The sequence below is a fragment of the Tauraco erythrolophus genome, chromosome 5 (genome assembly GCF_009769465.1).
Source record: "Tauraco erythrolophus isolate bTauEry1 chromosome 5, bTauEry1.pri, whole genome shotgun sequence".
NCBI classification, from domain to species: domain Eukaryota; kingdom Metazoa; phylum Chordata; class Aves; order Musophagiformes; family Musophagidae; genus Tauraco; species Tauraco erythrolophus.
Genome location: NC_141469.1, coordinates 16,232,431 through 16,250,705, shown reverse-complemented (window position 1 = coordinate 16,250,705; position 18,275 = coordinate 16,232,431). Strand labels below are relative to the sequence as shown.

General features: G+C 36.0%; 1 protein-coding gene across 1 annotated transcript in view; it reads left to right on the top strand.

Moving 5' to 3' along the window:
• The window catches only part of TTC29 (tetratricopeptide repeat domain 29), an 87,634-nt gene that overhangs the window by 31,486 nt on the left and 37,873 nt on the right, over window positions 1-18,275 (top strand). The window lies entirely within an intron of this gene.

Sequence of the window (18,275 nt, the reverse complement as noted above, 5' to 3'; positions counted from 1 at the left end):
GGATGCTTAACCGTTGCTTCAAAATGTGATTTGTATAGTAATTATGTTTTTGGTTTTAAGTTTGACTTTGCAGATTGAAACCATTCCAACTGTGAGCTCAGCTTGTGGCTGGCTTCTCAAACAGAAAGGCTTTTCTCAGAAAAAGAAGATTCACAGAAATTGAAATATTTTGTGGTAGAGTGAAGGATTGTGGAGGCACTGCCCCACAGGAATCCTTAGGTCGCTGGTTTGATTCCGGTTTGAAGGAGAGGCCAAATTTTTTGAACAGGTTACCCAGAGAAGTTGTGGCTGCCCCATCCCTGGAAGGGTTCAATGCCAGATTTGATGAGGCTTTGGGCAACCTGGTGTAGTGGAGAGTGTCCCTGCCCATGGCAGGGATATTGGAACTAGATAGAATCATAGAATGGTTAGGGTTGGAAGGGACCTTAAAGATCATCTAGTTCCAACCCCCCTGCCATGGGCGGAGAAATCCTCCACTACACCAGGTTGCCCCAAAGCCTCATCCAACCTGGCCTTGAACACTTCCAGGGATGGGGCAGCCACAACTTCTCTGGGCAACCTGTTGCAGTGCCTCACCACCCTCAATGTAAAAAATTTCATCCTTAGATCTAATCAAAATCTCCCCTCTTTCTGTTTGATTCCATTGCCCCTTGTCCTATCACCACACGCCCGTGTAAAAAGTCCCTCTCCAGCTTTCCTTAGGCCCCCTTTAGGTACTGGAAAGCTGCTATAAGATCACCCCGGAGCCTTCTCTTCTCCAGGCTGAACAGCCCCAACTCTCTCAGCCTGTCTTCATAGCAGAGGTGCTCCAGCCCTCGGATTGTCTTCGTGACCCTCCTCTGGACTCGCTCCAGTAGCTCCATGTTCTTCTTGTGTTCGGGACTCCAGAGCTGAACACAGTATTCCAGGTGGGGTCTCACGAGAGCAGAATAGAGGGGCAGAATCACTTCCCTCGACCTGCTGGCCACACTTCTTTTGATACAGCCCAGGATACGATTTGCTTTCTGGGCTGCCAGTGCACATTGCCGGCTCATGTTGAGCTTCTCATCCACCAGCACTCCCAAGTCCTTTTCCTCAGGGCTGCTCTCAATCCATTCTCTGCCCAGCCTGTACTTGTGCTTGGGATTGCCCCGACCCATGTGCAGGACCTTGCACTTGGCCTTGTTGAACTTCATGAAGTTCACACAGGCCCACCTCTCCAGCCTGTGGAGGTCCCTCTGGATGGCATCCCTTCCCTCCAGCATGTCCACAATACCACACAACTTGGTGTCATCTGCAGACTTGCTGAGGGTGCACTCGATCCCACTGTCCATGTCTCCAACAAAGATGTTAAATAGCACTGGTCCCAGTACTGACCCCTGAGGAACACCACTCATCACAAGCCTCCACTTGCACATTGAACCGTTCACCACAACTCTGAGTGCATCCAGCCAATTCCTTATCTGCCGAGTGGTCCATCCATCAAAACCATGTCTTTCCAGTTTAGAGACAAGGATGTCGTGTGGGACAGTATCAGATGCTTTGGATAAGTCCAGGTAGATGATGTCAGATGATCTTTGAGGTCCCTTCCAACCCTAACCATTTTATGATTCTGTGAAATAGTGTAATTCCAGTAACTGACAGAATGGGTGTGTTTTGAAAGATGGCCTAATTTACCAGAAAAAAAAAAAAACTGGATATGAAACATAAAACCTGCAGCTTTTTTCTTTAATTGAAAGGTTATTGTCCTAGTTTTTCCCCATGTTCTCTTAAAACTGAAACATCACACCTTTTTCGATATTTCCTCATGTTTTCTAGACTTCTGGTCATTCATGCTGTTTTCCTCTGAACTGTTGCCATATCTTTCTTGCCTACAATGCCTAGAGATGGATTTTGTTCTAAAATTTGTGTTCAGACCAATTATCAATAAAATGGATGGATTACTCTTCTTAGAAGTTGTCTTTTTATTTGTGTTTTTAGGTATGACATCTATATTCTTTGTTTCAGCATAAACTGCATACTTGTATTCAGTGCATGATGTTCAGTAACTTCTAAATTCTTTTCTGAAGAACTGTTAACGCGCTATTCTTTTCCCTATTCTGGGATCACTGGTTAGTTCTGCCTAAATGTAAATGTTGCTTTCTTTTTGTACTTACTAACATCCTGTGTTTTGTAGGAGGTTTCTAGAAACTGTCAAGATTGTTTATAATTCTGAAGTTGTCTTTCAACAGGCTTTCCTTCTTCCTAGTTTGGTATTATTTGAACATTTAAAAAGCATTTTTCTATCTTGAAGTTCAGATCCTTAATTAAAATACTAAGTAGTAAATTGGACCTAGAACAGGCACTTGTGGAACCTCACTGAGTAGCTTTTTCCATCCTGACAGTGAACTACTGATAACTAATGTCTATATAGGATTTCCTGACCAATTTGCACTCACCTAACGATAGTTGCAGGGGAGCTATGCTTCCCTAATGCTTTACAAGAAAGTCATATGACAGTGAGAAAGAATGTACTAACTTAAATAGAAGATTGGTTTCATGACATACGCTCTTGATGTATTGGTGTTGACTATAATGTTTTCATGTTTTCTCTAAATGCTTGAGAATAATCTGTTTGACTATTTATTTATTCCAGTATTGTTCTAGGAACTGAAGTTAAGCTAAATCCAGATTCCCCGTAGATAAGATAGTACTTACTTAAAGCCCAGCCAGTCACAACCAAGTCATTTTCTTTTTGAATGAAAAATGCTTAATTAGGTTATCTTTCTGATACTCAGTACAATGAAATTATTGAAGTCATTGGAGTTTTTTTATTAAGCAAAAGTTGTTGAATACTTGAATACCTTTAAGCTCTTCACAAAAGCACATAAATAAGGTTATGAAGTATACTTTGAGATGCTCAAATGAGAGGAAACTTCATTTTCCTGCTGTAAAATAGAAACTTCGAGAGGAGAGGCTTCTTATTGACATTTGTAATGAGAGATAAAGCAAGGTGCATTTTCACTGGCCAGAGTAAAGCTCCACCAAATCTGTAAGGTCTGTCTTTTTCAAATATTTTATTTCTATAGAGAGAGGTGAAAAAATGAAGAAGCTGAGTGAGTAAGCTTAAGATTTGCTTTGAAGGACCACTGAGAAAAAGACAGCAGATGTATTCCGTGCACTTTTTATTTTCAGGAGGTGAAAAATTAGATCACAAGTTCTGATTGCAGAAAAAGTGTAAGAGCAGATGTTTAGTTGGCATTGTATAAAATTGCAGGGGAATTAGTGGTGTTAGAAGTAAAATTCTAAACATGCTATTTTTGATGTTAGAACAGATAGATATAACTTGTAAATTAAGTTGTCTTTTTTTGTTCAGTTATTCATAATGCTGTAATCTGATTTGTTTGTGAACTGAATGAGTCAGATGCCCACTTCCTATGGGGATAGATACAGGAATAGATACACATGTATGTGTGCATTAATGCATACATCTAGGAATATGTATCTGTACCTATATAAATAGAGGACTGTGTGTAGGTATGTGAACGATGCCTAACATTTACATGATACTTTAATCTGATTTAAATCATCGTATCTATATTAACTGCATTGATTAATAGTGCAGCCAGGAAGATAGGAGAGTTTACAAGAATGAGAAGCTAGTCTTACAGACATTCATGTGTAAATGTAAATATCTTGTATCGGTTCTTTTCAGTTCTCTCACCCAATAATGTATTTTTTATTACTTGTGAATGGAAGCTGTCTATATATGCTTAGGACTGATTGCTTGAAAGTATAAAGTTAAATGTGTACTTGTAAAGATTGTTGTTTGCCTTGGAAGCAAATCAATAAATTTGCTGGGTAATTTTTGTGTAATCAAATCTAAAGTTCGTTGACTTTCAACCTTGTCCCTGTCCTAAAGGCTGGATATAATCTGATGTTCATTAATCTTCAAAGTTAAATATTTGAGGTGTTGGCAATGTAGACTTCAGTCAGGATATTTGGATGCAGGCGATGAGTGGCTGTGAGTACGTGAGGAAAAGAAAATAATAATAACTGAGTAGCCTGCTACAAACACAAATGGAACATTCTGCTTGGAGCAAACATGATTTTAGTGCCAGTTCTTTGCAGAATGAGATTTTAACCTCCTCTTTAAAAAAACTCTTGTAACATAAGGTCTCTGTTTTCAAGTTACCCAAATGAGATGCTACTTATTGATTATTGTAGGAGTGTTCAGGTTATGATCCTGTTCAATTATCTGTAATATCCCCTTTGTCTTTCCTCAAGGCACTGATAATAAATTGTTTTATTAGTTAAGTTACTAGTCATTTTCTCCTACAGCTATTCAACATGCCGATGTCACTTTATACGCATTGAAAAAGCAAATCATGTTTTAGTATTTTTTTCTCACATTAAATCCAGTGTTACTTGTGTTACTTGTCATCCAAGTAAGCACAAGCTTTGTGACAGAATCTCAGTTAAGAAAAGTTAATTTTAAAAAACATTTTTATTTCTTTGCTTTTAATGTGTTTTTAGAAGTAATATCAGTCATGATAAAGGTATGTATTTTTCTGCATATCAGAGAATAAGATCATTATCATAGTCTGTGAGAGTTCTATTACATTAGTGTAAATTCTGCCGAAGTTAATTACTAACTTCAGGTTTATACTGTTATATCTTGCAGAAGAAACAAAGTTTGAGAGTTTTGATAAACATAATGACTAGTGCAAGTTTGTATAGATTCTTACACTGCCAGCACTCATCATTACAATATTTGAGTGCTTTCTGTTTTGTATCAAATGGTTAACATCTATCATGCATTAAATGATGTAGACCTTAAATATATGCATCCCAAAGTTTCAGATAACTTACGCCAGTAACAAAAGCGGTCCAGGGGATACAAGGAGTTTGTACTTGTAGGAGCTATTTGCTTCGAGTAGGTTATAACCAAATTAGACAGAATATATTTCTATATTACTCAAAAGCATAGTGAAAACAGATACCTGAAAATGTACTTGTTCTAAAAGCAGCCATCAAGGCCATTGCAAGTATAACAGGTGTTTGTATAAATATGTTTGTATATAGATGTGTGTGTATGTATGTACATGGATAGATACATACACATCTGTATAAGACACGTATATGCATATATGTGTACACACACCTTCAAATATAGCCAGTGCTTTAAAGGCAGTACTTCAGATACCAACATTTCAATCTTAATGTCAAGCAATTCTGCATTTGTGAGAGAAGCTTAAAGATAAGTAATTAACATATCTGGTGGGTTTTTTCTAACACAGATACACGACAGTTCTTTCCTTAAGGCACACCCTTACAAAATGATAAGTTAGTGGTACATTGTGTGCGAGACTGGAGCAGAAAGAATGGCATTGAGAACTCTGGAGGAAGCAACGAAAACATTATCACTGCAACCTTATAAAAATATCTATCCTCCCACCCTCGAATGATGCAAAGATCTTAATGCTTACCTTCCAGATGTTAGCAGCAAAGGTAGATATTCACAGGCCATGGTTGCTTTCCTGCATCAGTAAATTAAGCAGTGCGCAGGGATGTCTATGAGCCTTGGTGCACAGGCTAGTGCTAAAATGGTGTTAGTAGTCCTGCACATGCTTTTAACTTGTCCTAGCTTGGACTTTCCTGCCCTGCAATTATTCATGGGCACCGTTTGTTAATTAGGAGTGTTACAGGGACTTTAACTAACAGACAGTTTGCAAGCAGCCACACTTTTTTTTTTGAAGGATGAGGGATTTGGCTAGGATAGACGCACCTTTCCACACCTGTTGGTTGCAGTGCTTAGAAACTTTTCTGGATGCATTTAAATAACTAGTTTTCAGAAAGCATAGAAGTATCACAATAGAGTTCAATGAATAAAACTTTCACAATGAGTTCCAAATGTAAATCAGTGCCATGCTAGAAGCTGCATATCCCCTGGTATGAAATCTGTGAGATGTGTGAAAATTATGTTGTTAATCTCAATGCAGTGAGATTAACGCTTTGAATTAGTCATCAGATTTATATTCTGCAAGCACATAAGGATCAACAAAAGTGGAGGTAATACTTTTTCTGAAATGCTTACGGACCAGAAAGACTAAAGGCAGGCAGAACTAGTAAGAGAAAGGGAGAGAACACAAAGCAAATAGCCGTGTCAGTGCCAATTCCTATAACGTACAACTAATCCATAAACTCAGTTTTGTCTGTCTTTGTGTGTTTTTTAGATTGCAAGTCTTAAAGAATTCTTAATCTCCGTAGTGCTTTCTAAAATAAACTCAGACATTTCAGAAAATCTGCCATATTCTGGAAATTAATGGAGGGGTTTTAAGTGTTTAGTCCTAATCCTGTTCTGTCTTGATTATAAGTAATGTTAAGTTCTTGTTGCTTTTCAGTCATAGCAACGTTATGACACAGTTGATCACTTCTGATCCCTCTGCACCCACCCCAAAAATATTAATAAATCAAGCCTAATTTATGAGAGAGGTATAATTGTTCTATCTGTAATCATGGATAAAATACAGTCTATTTTATATGTTAGAATTTGACATAGACTTTTCTGGTTGAAAGGCCTACTGAACACAAGGGACTTGTAAATAAAATTTATTAATTTGTTTGGGGGGGAAAAAAAAAACACAGACCAAACAAAAAAAAACCCACAGAATTCTTATAGACTTTGACAATCTGGACTAAAACCAAGGAGTAGGATTATACCTATCATTTTACCATATTGTTGAAATTAACGTTTTTAATCAAGACATTATAGAAGTTGGTGGAAAGATTCCTATTGAGTTTAATAGGCATTTGATTCAAGCTTCTGAAGCTTAAGTATTAATTAGTAGATATATTTGATAAACAACAACTTAAAGACAGTTCATAACATCATCTTTTTGTTTGGGAACGTAAAAAGTCAAAACTAATTATTTTCTTGTTCTTAGCAGGTCCTATTTAATTCATTGCTAAGAAATCATTGATTTCGTATTTTGGATTGTTTATGGCAAGTGTTTTTCAATTAAAAACTGTGATGTATAAATAATTGAGAGAAACTCAGCATACATTTCATCAGTATCTATGCAGAGGAAATATGCACGTTTAAGCAGAATTTCCCCAATTGGTTTGCCTTCAGGCAGAAATAATTTATATTCACAGTAAAAAAAAACTGTTAATATTGCAAAATGAAGTACTAAAAAGGTTTAAAAAGGCAAAAGTTAAAACTGCTTATGAAATTTCTTATGCTTTTGTGTGTGCACATTTTGCAACTTTAATTACATAAACATGTAGTGTCTTTTGTTAGGAGATTCCTAAGTACAGCCAGAATAAAATTCACCTATAGGATGGATGGCCCATATGCACCTTCAACATTAATAAAACTTCATATTGTTATCTCTGTTGTAAGTCTGCCAGGCCCACTTAAGTAGCAAATCCTCATTGCACTGTATTATGTAGAAATGAAAATGGCTGCTTTGCAATCTGACAGCAAAATTAGAAACAACTGGTAAATAAAACAAACCAGTGGGACAACATTTGCGAAGAGTGATAGATTTCATGCAGAACAATTACTGATAACAGTATTGCTGCATTTGAACTATCCAACCTGCCTATTTAATGTTGTTGTGTTTCCACCATAAGGTGTATAGCCAGTATCTAGAGGTCTCCATACTGTTGTATTCACAAGCGCAAGTCTGACACTGGAAGAAGGCAAGCTAAAATGGGTCCCATCTCTCTCTTCAGGAGCAAAAGCAACTCAAATTACCAGCTAATAACTGCTTGAGGCCTTTCTGGTTTTGTCTATCTTGTGCCTGTTAGAGATTCCTTTTTGTAAGCAACTTCCTTTGGTTTAAAATTATACCCTGATAAGTTTGTGATTTTTTTTTTTTTTTTTATAAAAGATTGTGCTCGTAATTTCGTTTTATCCTGGGACTTTTCATAGTGTGGATGAGAGACAAAAGGGATTTAAAGATCTAAATGCCAGGGTAATTTTTTCATAGGAAGCCTGAATGCTAGTCAAGATATGACTGTGATCTATAAGAGTCACAGTTCTAGAGACTTAGAGACTATATATCCTTTGAGGCAGGAACTACCATCTTCTTCTGTGTTTATACAATACCATTTCCTGTATGCTTCTATAACGCTTGTACTTGCTAAGGTTTAGTGTGTGCTGAGATAAACTGAAAGTTAGATGTGAACATGCTGCTGGCTGACCAGCGCTTAGTTGCTGGCTGGTCAAGCAGTGTGCTGCCCTCCACAATACATACAGCAGAGTTCTGTCTGTCTCTTCAGAATTTGGATCAATATCTATTCTCAAGCTACTCATTTTGAAAAAAATTGGTGGGAACTTATTGTTCTATGGACTTCTTACCACTTCTTGCCAAATGTGCTTGAAGTTCACTCTGAATCTAGTTGGAGGCCAGGATGATCACATAGGCTTGTTTCCTTTGGAGGCTAACTTAAAAATGTCTTTTTGTACTATTCATTGTTTGGAGAAAACACGTAGCATGTTTCATTTGATTCTCTTAGTTTTTCTTTATATAACAGACTCTATCCGGTAGTAACCAAATACCATTTATTTATCATGAGATCCCCCCCTCACCCCAGATTGCTAACTTTTAAGATTTTTTTTCCTAGTTCTGATTATTTATTCCAAACAACTTTTTCAGAAAAATGTGTGTAGAAATAGTTCAAACGTGAAAACTTAAGTTTCTCCAAATCTGTGGTTTTGGCTACATGTACCTGTTGCTAAATTTTGTCTTTAAGTTCATGTAGAGACATATACTTAAAGAGTCTCCACATCACGGAACTTTAAAGTACAGAAAGAAGCCTTTCCTTAATGGAACATGGAATTCTGCATATTGATTTTGACATTTTAAAACACTTCCAGTCATTGATTTTTTTATTTTTTTTTTAATCATATCAACTGAAGCTCACTCTTCTTTGTTCTTGTGCACTTACACTATTTCACAAAGCAGTCATGTTGTTGGTTTTTTTTTCTGGTTGCTTGAGAATTAAATACATAAATTAGCTCAGAAAAAAACTTGATTTTAGAGCATGATTTAAAAAGTTTAAGGAGTAAATTGCTAGGAGAGAAAGTTTTCAGATATGATGCTTTTCTCTGTCAGTCAGCGGCAGACAGGAGCAGCCGTAAATCCAGATAGGTTCTTGGGGAGGACAGATTTAAAAGGTTTATTAAATAATTGAGCTCATCCTCATGCAAGTGCAGAATATAGTTCCCAAATAAATGACATATTATTACAGGGCTGTTCCTGGTATTGAAGTAGCAGGTACTGTATTGAATCGATGTTACAGAAATTAGGTATGTTTTCAGTTCAAATTAGTACATTGTTAAGAAAGTCTGAAAGAAGCTTCTGAACATGAAACATGAAAGCAAAAAGGGCCTGTTGGGTTCATAAAAAAAAAAAAAATATTCTACATATAATTACTTTTATTCTTATCTTTCAAAAAGTCTTGGTAGATGACAAAGATGTTTTGAGTAAGAGAAGTTGGGAAGAATTCTGTGGGATTCTTATTTTCACTTCTGAAAATAAATACTGTGAAAATGAAAACCTTTCTTCATGCTTTTCCTTCAGTTGATTTAAATCAAGGTTTATTATTAAGCACAGGGAAGCAATAATATTCTTTACACTAGGAAAAAGTAAACAGGTTTGCCAAAAGCCTTCTTAATCCTTTCATCATCACTGCTGCTTTCCTAGCCTAGTTCTTCAAATGGAGAATCTTTCAGTTCTGATATAACACCTGGGAGAGGTCTATATTCTTACTTTGTCATGAGAAGCTCTTCAAAAATATTCACAGCAGTGAATTAGCAGTGCTAATTCTAAACCTTGTAATTTGCATTTTACTTAAAAGTTGCAACATATGCAAAAAAAAAATAGCTTATGTTCTTAGGTATTCGGTGACTGTAAAGTTCACTTTCAAATATGCCATGAAACTACTGAAAAAGTATTGCTGTTGTTTACATTGAACTATGAAAAAGATCATATTGGAAATATTCTAGAAAAAACATTTTATGTACACTTGAATATAATGTGTAGCACTCAAGTGAACTGTTTATATACACACTTTTGTAAAAATAATATTCGTAATGTTTTTGGTATCAAATGTTGCTCTGTTTGCCTTATGTGCTTGTTCATAAGACTATGACATTTAATGAAGAGATCTTTTTAAAGTATTGATAGCCATGAGTAAATTATACTATGTTTGATCTGTGTTAAAGATTCAAAGTCCAAGGTCTTTGAATAGAACTTAGAATAAAAATGTAATTAGGTTACATCCCTAAAGTCTGATATATCTTTAAACAAGACTGCAAATGAAACTTTATTAAAACTTCAAATGAATTATTTCTTTGCTTTTTTAAATTCTTTTTCTCTCTCTTTCATGTCTGTTACTGACATTGCTGCTTGTATTTTACCTGTCTTTTCCAGGGTATTTTAATTATTTACTGCTTAATGAGTAGTACTGAGATGAAGCTTCATTCAAAGCTGCCCGCTCACTAACAGATTTTTTTTGCTTCAAAGCTTTGCAAGATCTTGGACTACTGCAGCTGAACTGGCAGTTGTCATAAACTTTTCTGGAGGCAGTGTTTCCTTTTAGTATTTGATAAAGGAGGTACTGTTTCCAGAGGTGCCTTCTCAGTGAGACTGAGAGCTGATGGGGTTGCATGTCCTCAGCCGTTATCAATAATCTGTAGGAGTCATAGGTAAAACAAATATTATGAAGTGAATAATAAAAATATATCTTACTCTTCAGAGGATCATAGGATAATTGAAGTTGGAAAGGACCTCAGTAGGCTAGTAGTCCAACCTGCTACTCAAAGCATCCTTCTGAAGTAGGCTATCTGCACAACAGAACAGCTCCAGTGCTGGAATGTTGCATCCAGTATTAAGTTTATTATTGGAAGCTGTGAAAAGTAAGGGGAATGGGATAGAATCTGAATAAAATGTAATCACTATAAAAAAAATTATTTAAACTCAGGCAAGCGTTAGACATGAGTTAGTGAAAAAAGTAATTTAGTGCAACTAATCTGCTTCAGTGTCACTTTCTGTATTTAGAAGATAATGATCATATTACTCTCTGAGATTAAATAGTAATATAACTTGCTTTCATTTGGTTCTATTGAGCTAAAAAGACCCTCAAGCCCTGAAAAACAGAACTGCAAAGCGTGTACTGTTCTTCGCTATTCATCACTGCATTTTCACTTCCCTCACCTCTCTGCATTTGGATATCTGCCTATAAACACTGAAATATTTGGGAGACCTGAAGTGTAAACATCCCACTGAGTACGGGCCTGCTCTTATTCAGAGCCTGGAGCCTTACGTTGTGAGCTTCTTGAATACATTTTGCATCTTTGGGAGCCTTTACGTATAGAAAGCACTTGAATGGTTTACAGACATGAAAGGAGAAGGTTTGAATGTTATCATGAAGCAAGAATCCTGTTCTCTTTAAAATGGTTGTGATGTCATTCAGCTAGTGTTCAACATTGTTTGCAATGTTCTCCTCTACGTTAAAATTGACATATATCAAAAAGTTTTTGTTTATATATAATCAAGCAAATCAAGAAAGCATCTGACACGTTGCTTTCATAAAATATGTTAACCTGAAAAGATAAAGGAATTTTAATGGTAAACCAAAATTTTCTGAGTTGGTTCACTTTAATATGAATGTAGGACGGACAAATTAGTGGAATTTTCATATGGGACCTGTTCAGTTGTCAGATTTTATTTTTTTTTTCCCCTGAAGTTGGACACTGATCTTGGAAGAACACATTTTTTTGTTCTAGTTTGCATATGGGCAAAATGCTGCTAAACCAGTTTGTGCAATTACAGTGTTGCAAAGCCTTCAGAGATTCTAAATCCTACCTCAGACCTAAACTTCTGTGAAAATGCCTGAAATATGAATGTTTTTTCCACAGTTATGTCTAAAGTAAAGGGAAAAATTGGTGATACAATATAGTTCAGATAGAAACATCCCTGTAATTACTGTCTTGCTAACTTTCAGAGTGAAGGGTTACACTTAGCATGAGGTCACTCTTTGATTTGTTATTGTCGTTCATGTATGTCTATATGTTATTTTGTACCACTCTTTGTAAAATATGAGGTCTGTGTGCATATAACTGGGAGGGGGGTGGAATTTTATAATTGATACCAGATTTTCTTTGTAGAGTTACTTTGAGTAGTTGCAATCAGTTTAAAGAGTAGCTGTATGTCTCTTACAGAAGATCTGAGAGGTTTTATATGGAGCCAGAAGGGCTGGAGCTAACCCAGAATTTTGAGGGTACAGTGCAGTAACTGAAAGAAAGGCAAGAGTAGGATATTTGTTCTAATGTCCCCTACAACAGTTCCCGTTTCTCCTATACCTCTTCTTCATACTTTCTTGCAAAAACAAGAAGATTTTTCACAGCAGTTTCTCTTCTGGTAACATGCTTTTCAGTTAATTACAGTTTTTTTTCTCTTGCTGGTCCACAGTAAACTATCCCCAAAGCAGCTGTCGTTTCAGCTGCCTGTGGAAAACCTTTCCTTCTTTGCAATTCAGTAGTGTTGGCAGCAGCAGGGGAAGGGATTAGGGATCAGACAGGTAAGTGACCAGAGAAACTAGTATTATCCCTAGCTTGTAAGGTGTACCTTAAAGAACCCTTTAAGCAACATCATTTTAGAGCATTTTTAGTATCATGATGTGATGACAATGCAACATGACATACTGTGAACAGTCCTAGTGTGGGTCCTGTTGTAATAGGTCATATTGTAATGTGCACTGCTCTTTAGGTTTGTATGCATAATGTTTTGAGTATTTGAGCTTCAAGGCAGTAATTTAGGTCCCCAGAGGACAAAACTATATGTGATCTAAAGCTCATTGGATTTCTACAGTTATGCTTTTCTTTTCAGACAACAGATACTTGCTTAACTAACGTCAGCAGAAATAATAAATCATTCTCTAAACTGCAATACCAAGGATTAGCCTAGCAGTTCTTGGCTCAGTCAAGGGAACCTAAAATACCATCTTTTTGCACTGCAATCTCAGTCCACCAATGCCATATTGCAGCTTGTGTGATGCTCAACTTTCCTTTTATCTCCTTCCTTCTCCTTTATGTCCTCAAGCCTTCTACTTCTCAGGCATGCTTTCAGTTGACCTTGAGCAGCTTAGACTCTAGGGAGAGACCTACTGGTGTATTGTCAAATTGGGGAAATTGTCAGAATACTCCATGATGAGCCAGCATGTTCATTACAATATTCTTATGAACTGTCTATGTCACTTTGTTAAAATTCCTCATGGAATCTTTCTGAAAAATATTATCAGCTCCTGTATAGCGAATTAAAATAATTCTTTATCTTAAAAATACTCACCTTGATTGTTTTCTAATGAGTGGTTGTGTTTTAGAGGAATCTTTAAGTTACAGAATCATGAAATTTTATCTTAAATATTTCTCTTCCACAATTTTTGTCTTGCTTTTGCAGATGGCATATAACCTCAGGTTCTTGCATGTGAAATCAATCCCAATGACATTTGTACAATTCATTTTATCTCAGGAGTCCAGAGTGCTTCAACTATTTACTGAATGAGAGCCTTGGTTTGTGGTTCTTGTGAGCTTTTTGTTCCACCTCCCAACACATCTGTTAAAGACTTATAACTACCTTGGTAGATAGTGGCTCATATTGGAAACGGTGACAGATTCTTTGCCCCATCCCTGGAAGTGTTCAAGGCCAGGTTGGATGAGGCTTTGGGCAACCTGGTGTAGTGGAGGGTTTCCCTGCCCATGGCAGGGGGGTTTGGAACTAGATGATCTTTGAGGTCCCTTCCAACCCTAACCATTCTATGGTTCTTAGCTATTTCAGCATGAATAGCGCTACCATAATTATTGTAATTGAACATGGGAAACTAAAAATAATACAAAGAGCTCAAGCAGTTCGGCTGAAATGTCAGCTTATATCTTTTAAAATAGCAATAACATTTTTATTTTTTCACTACCATTAACTGTTGCTTCGAGCAGATTTTATGTCCATGTTGTACAGTGAAATAACTGATAACAAAAGATGTTCTAGTTCTAGATTAAAATATACTATAGTATACGTAAAGTATTCCTTTAGGTTGTTGTTTTAAGCTGAAGTGGAATGTTTTCTCAAGTCCTCAACAACTGTTTACAATTTAGAATTAAATGTGCTTTCTGCTTATACTAGTGCTGCTGAAGAAATGTACCTAACAGACCTGTCACTTTCTTCTGCAATTGTTTCTGTGTCATTATTTTCGTTGGTAAATGTAGGAGCTGATAGAAAAGGAAATCATTATGTGTTCTCAGTATTGCTGAGGCATGGAGCTAGAACAGGTCAGTCACTGCATTTTGCAGATTGTGACATTTTAAATTACCTGTACACTACTGGAAGCAATCTGTGGACCTAATTAACATCTCACCTAATTAATGTCAGGTCTGTGTATAGAGAATTCTAGATAGGTTTGCACTGCCTTTATTAAATACTACATTATTCAAATTTGCTATCTTTAATTTCAGTATTGAAAACTTCAGATTTGTGTGCTGTTTTCTTAAGTGGGAGTAACTTTTTTTTCCTCCTTCAAGTAATCAATGCACTGCTGAATGAGTTCATTTTAATGCACTCAATCATGCCTCTAATGTTTGTAGCTTACGGGCGCAAGCATCAGTAATGCAGGAATGTTATATGGCTTTAGTTTGGGCCATTTCATAAAATATTCATGGAATCAAAAATGTGCATCAAAATAGCGGCTGGGAGAATTACATTTATGTGCCTACTTTTATGGCAGCTTCACATTTAAACCCATTTGTGTTAATATCTAGTCAATCTTTCTACTTAAAAAAAAAGGCAAAATAGGAGTCTCCATATATACCCTTTTTGGTTTGATATCTATTTTGATATAACAAGTGTATACTTTTGGAGTGGGTTTTAGGAAGGGGAATTATAAAGGAAGTTTTAGATAATGTAAAAACGTTTCTCTTCAGTATTTACGAAATTACATTGAGATCTTTTGTTTGAATGAATAGATTTGTTTTTTTCACTTCTAAGCAACTCAGTGAAAACTGTAGCACAAATCTTTGTGCATACACATATAGTTGCTATGAAAATAAGAGTAGTTTCTAAAATTTGATATTGTTAGTGGCAGAGTAATGTCTTACGTTCATATAATTGTTTATAACTGATTCTTTACTCCCAAAATCACATTGTGACAATATTTATCTCCCATATTTAAGATTAAACTATTGCTGATGGGGTTTCTTTTGTTATGCCCTGAGCTAAATTAAACTATAACGTTTTAGTAGTGGTAGTGTATATGTTGTAAGAGTTTCCTGTTTTTTGATTTTTTATAAACACGTAAGAGATATCAGAGATTCTCCAACTCCAGTTAGTATACACAGAGCTAATTTCTGCATGGCAGTGAGAAAAGAAATATGCAATTGCTGTTAATGTTGCCAACTGAAAATAGCTATACTGCTTTCTGTAACATTTTGCAAATAGATCTTTCAAATATAGATTTCCTAGAAACACCTTCTGCATTTTCTCTTTGAATTCCTAGAGATATAAAAGATACATTTCTACAAACTATTCTAAGCCATTTTCCTACTGATTGCTTTTTCTCTTGTTTAGCTTTTTTTCCTCCCTTTCTTTTCTTTCAGTTGATAATAAAAGTCATTTAAGACTCTGCCTTGTCACTGCTCAGGTGAGATGAAAATACTCTCAGAAATGTTCTGTAATTGGCTTATTACTTTCTTTTAATGTTTTTCAAGATTTTCAGACAGCATATACCTATGTCTGTGCCTAACAGTTGCAGTAGTTCAGTGTTTAAAAATTGGAATGCACTGGCCAGATCAATTCCAGCTGAACAGACTCATGTCAGTGAATAAACTTGCTACCCCTGGAAAACATTATTTTTCCACAGTGTTTGAGGTTCGCATAAACATAATGGATTAAAGAGATAGGTCAATATGTCATTTGCCAATGGGAACAAGGGACGTCAGATTATTTTGATAGAAGAATGAATTCCAAAATCTAAAATGTTTTACCTTCCGTGAATTTGAGGGGTCTACAAGTAGCTAGTACTGCCTACTGAAGACTCTTTCAAGTAAACTCCCAGCCATGTAACGGCTTTCAGGTCAGGGATTCCATCTCTCCCTCACTTAGGAAATGAACAGGTATTTTATTTTTTTGCTTAGTGTCATCTTTTTGGTATTTCTGTGAGAAGATTTTATTACTTTTTACTTCATAATCTTTCTTGGTAGTTCAGTGAAGCCAAATGTAATTTAGTTCCACTTGAATACTTCAAAAAAGATTGTATTACTTTTGTATTTTGAAGCTTGATGTAGATGGATTGTCTCTAAAGAGGTTTCACTGAGATCTGGCAAAAGGAATGTCAGGTCACAGCTCTTATGGTTAGGTCAACTCTTAAGAACTATGGGGTCCATGGAATATATGAGTTCAATTTCTAGTCTGACAGAAACTTTCTCAAGGGGATACTGCAAGTGAGGAAGCATGGGTAAAAATTACCATACCTGATAGTTCTAACAATCTAAACAATAGTTCTGAAGGTTGCAGGTATTACTTACCTAAATTATGCATCCTGTTAAGAGATTATTAGAAAGTCTTAGGAGAAACTCAGACACTGTGTTCAGCTTCAAATTATGTATCCAGGTGATAATTCATTTGTTTGCTGCTTCCTATTCTTACTAGAAGTTTTTGAGTTACGCATGAGTTAAAAATCTATTATTCTAAAAAATACATTACATATGTAGTGAAACTAAATGACTTAAATGTATGTCAATATTCTTTCAAAAGGACAATCAGTTGATTAATAAACTTTAGGGAGATTCTGAGAAGCAGTCAGTATGTGCTTATGAGTATCCAAGTGAATAAAAGGCTAGATCTAACTACTAATACTAAATTTCAACTCAACTTTGTCATTTGTCACAAAGCCAACACCAGCTTCTTCAATTAATATCTTAAATCTGCTTTTAGCAACTTGAATAACTGGAATTCTGTTGACTTCTGAGTTGAAGTTTCCCTAAGAAGTTAGCTGGACTGAATAGGCAGAAACTCAAATTCAAATTGGAAGCCTCTTTAGAACGGACAAGAATTTTCATTTGAGTTTAGCAAGTCTGCATCTCTGTTTCCTGTTACATATACTGTCAGTGAATCCTTCAACAGCTTGTACTGGTCATGGTAACTTCATTTTACGTTTCTGTTTGTTCAGTCTGATGTCAAGAATGTGATAGTTTGGAAAGAATAAATAGATCTTTTCCTGTCTTTTTACAGGGTCTGATAGCTACTCTGGCAATAAGACTTTTTTCAGTGTTTTAGGCCATCTCCGATACCCGTCCCTAGCTAGAGCGGAACTGAATAAAACCTACTGTCTCCCCTCTCACCTGGCACTTTACTCTTCAGCACTTTGTTGTGCCCTCTGGGACTCTGACATGAATCGCAGGTTGTAGAGCCTTAAAATGATTTGTCTCATTTAATTAGCTGCTGCTTTGAAAGAGACGTTTCTTGTGCTTGTCAGTTTTAGTTGAACTCATTTTAATCATCAGAGAAGCTTAATATGAAAATAAATTTAATTCTAATAAAGATAAGGGTTATGTTTTACATTGCAAAGTTGAAAGCATCCTTATGAAAGGGTAACATATGCAAAAGACAAATCTAAATTTAGTTAATAAAAGGAATCTGTCATAGCTGTTCTGCCTGCCTCTAGGTTGGCTGGAGGCCTGGGGAGCTATCCGCATTTTCTCTTGGAATGCTTAAAGGAGGTCCTTGTCAAACTTCTTTCCATTCCTTTCCTACAATTGGGAAATAACTCTTCTTCCTGGTTCTTTTTGTAACTTGAATGCAGCACTGTAAAAACAGTCTGCAAAACAGTAATCGTTCCCTACAAATCATGTTTCAGAAGAGATATAAACTGCAAACACATCTAAACAAACTTAGGTTATGGTTTGTTTCAGCTTTTAATAGAAATAGCAATTGATATATTGATGATCTATGGGACAAGATTCCTTCATCACACACACACACACAAAGTTATGAAGGAAAGGTCACTTTCATGGTTCTCCTTGCTGTAGAACATTGGTAAAAACAAGGTACTGTTTTATTTTTTTAATGTAAATTGTCTCATCTTACCTGCTTCCCAGCAGTTTTTCTTATGTATAAGGAAAAGCTTTTCTGTTCTTTCAAGGGGCTTTGAATTTCTATTGTTCAAAAAGTGTGGAAAACTCCTAGATTACATGTATACACAGAGATAAATCTAGCTAAAGGTAGAGGGGGAGGGAGGAACTACTCTCATGTTCAAAT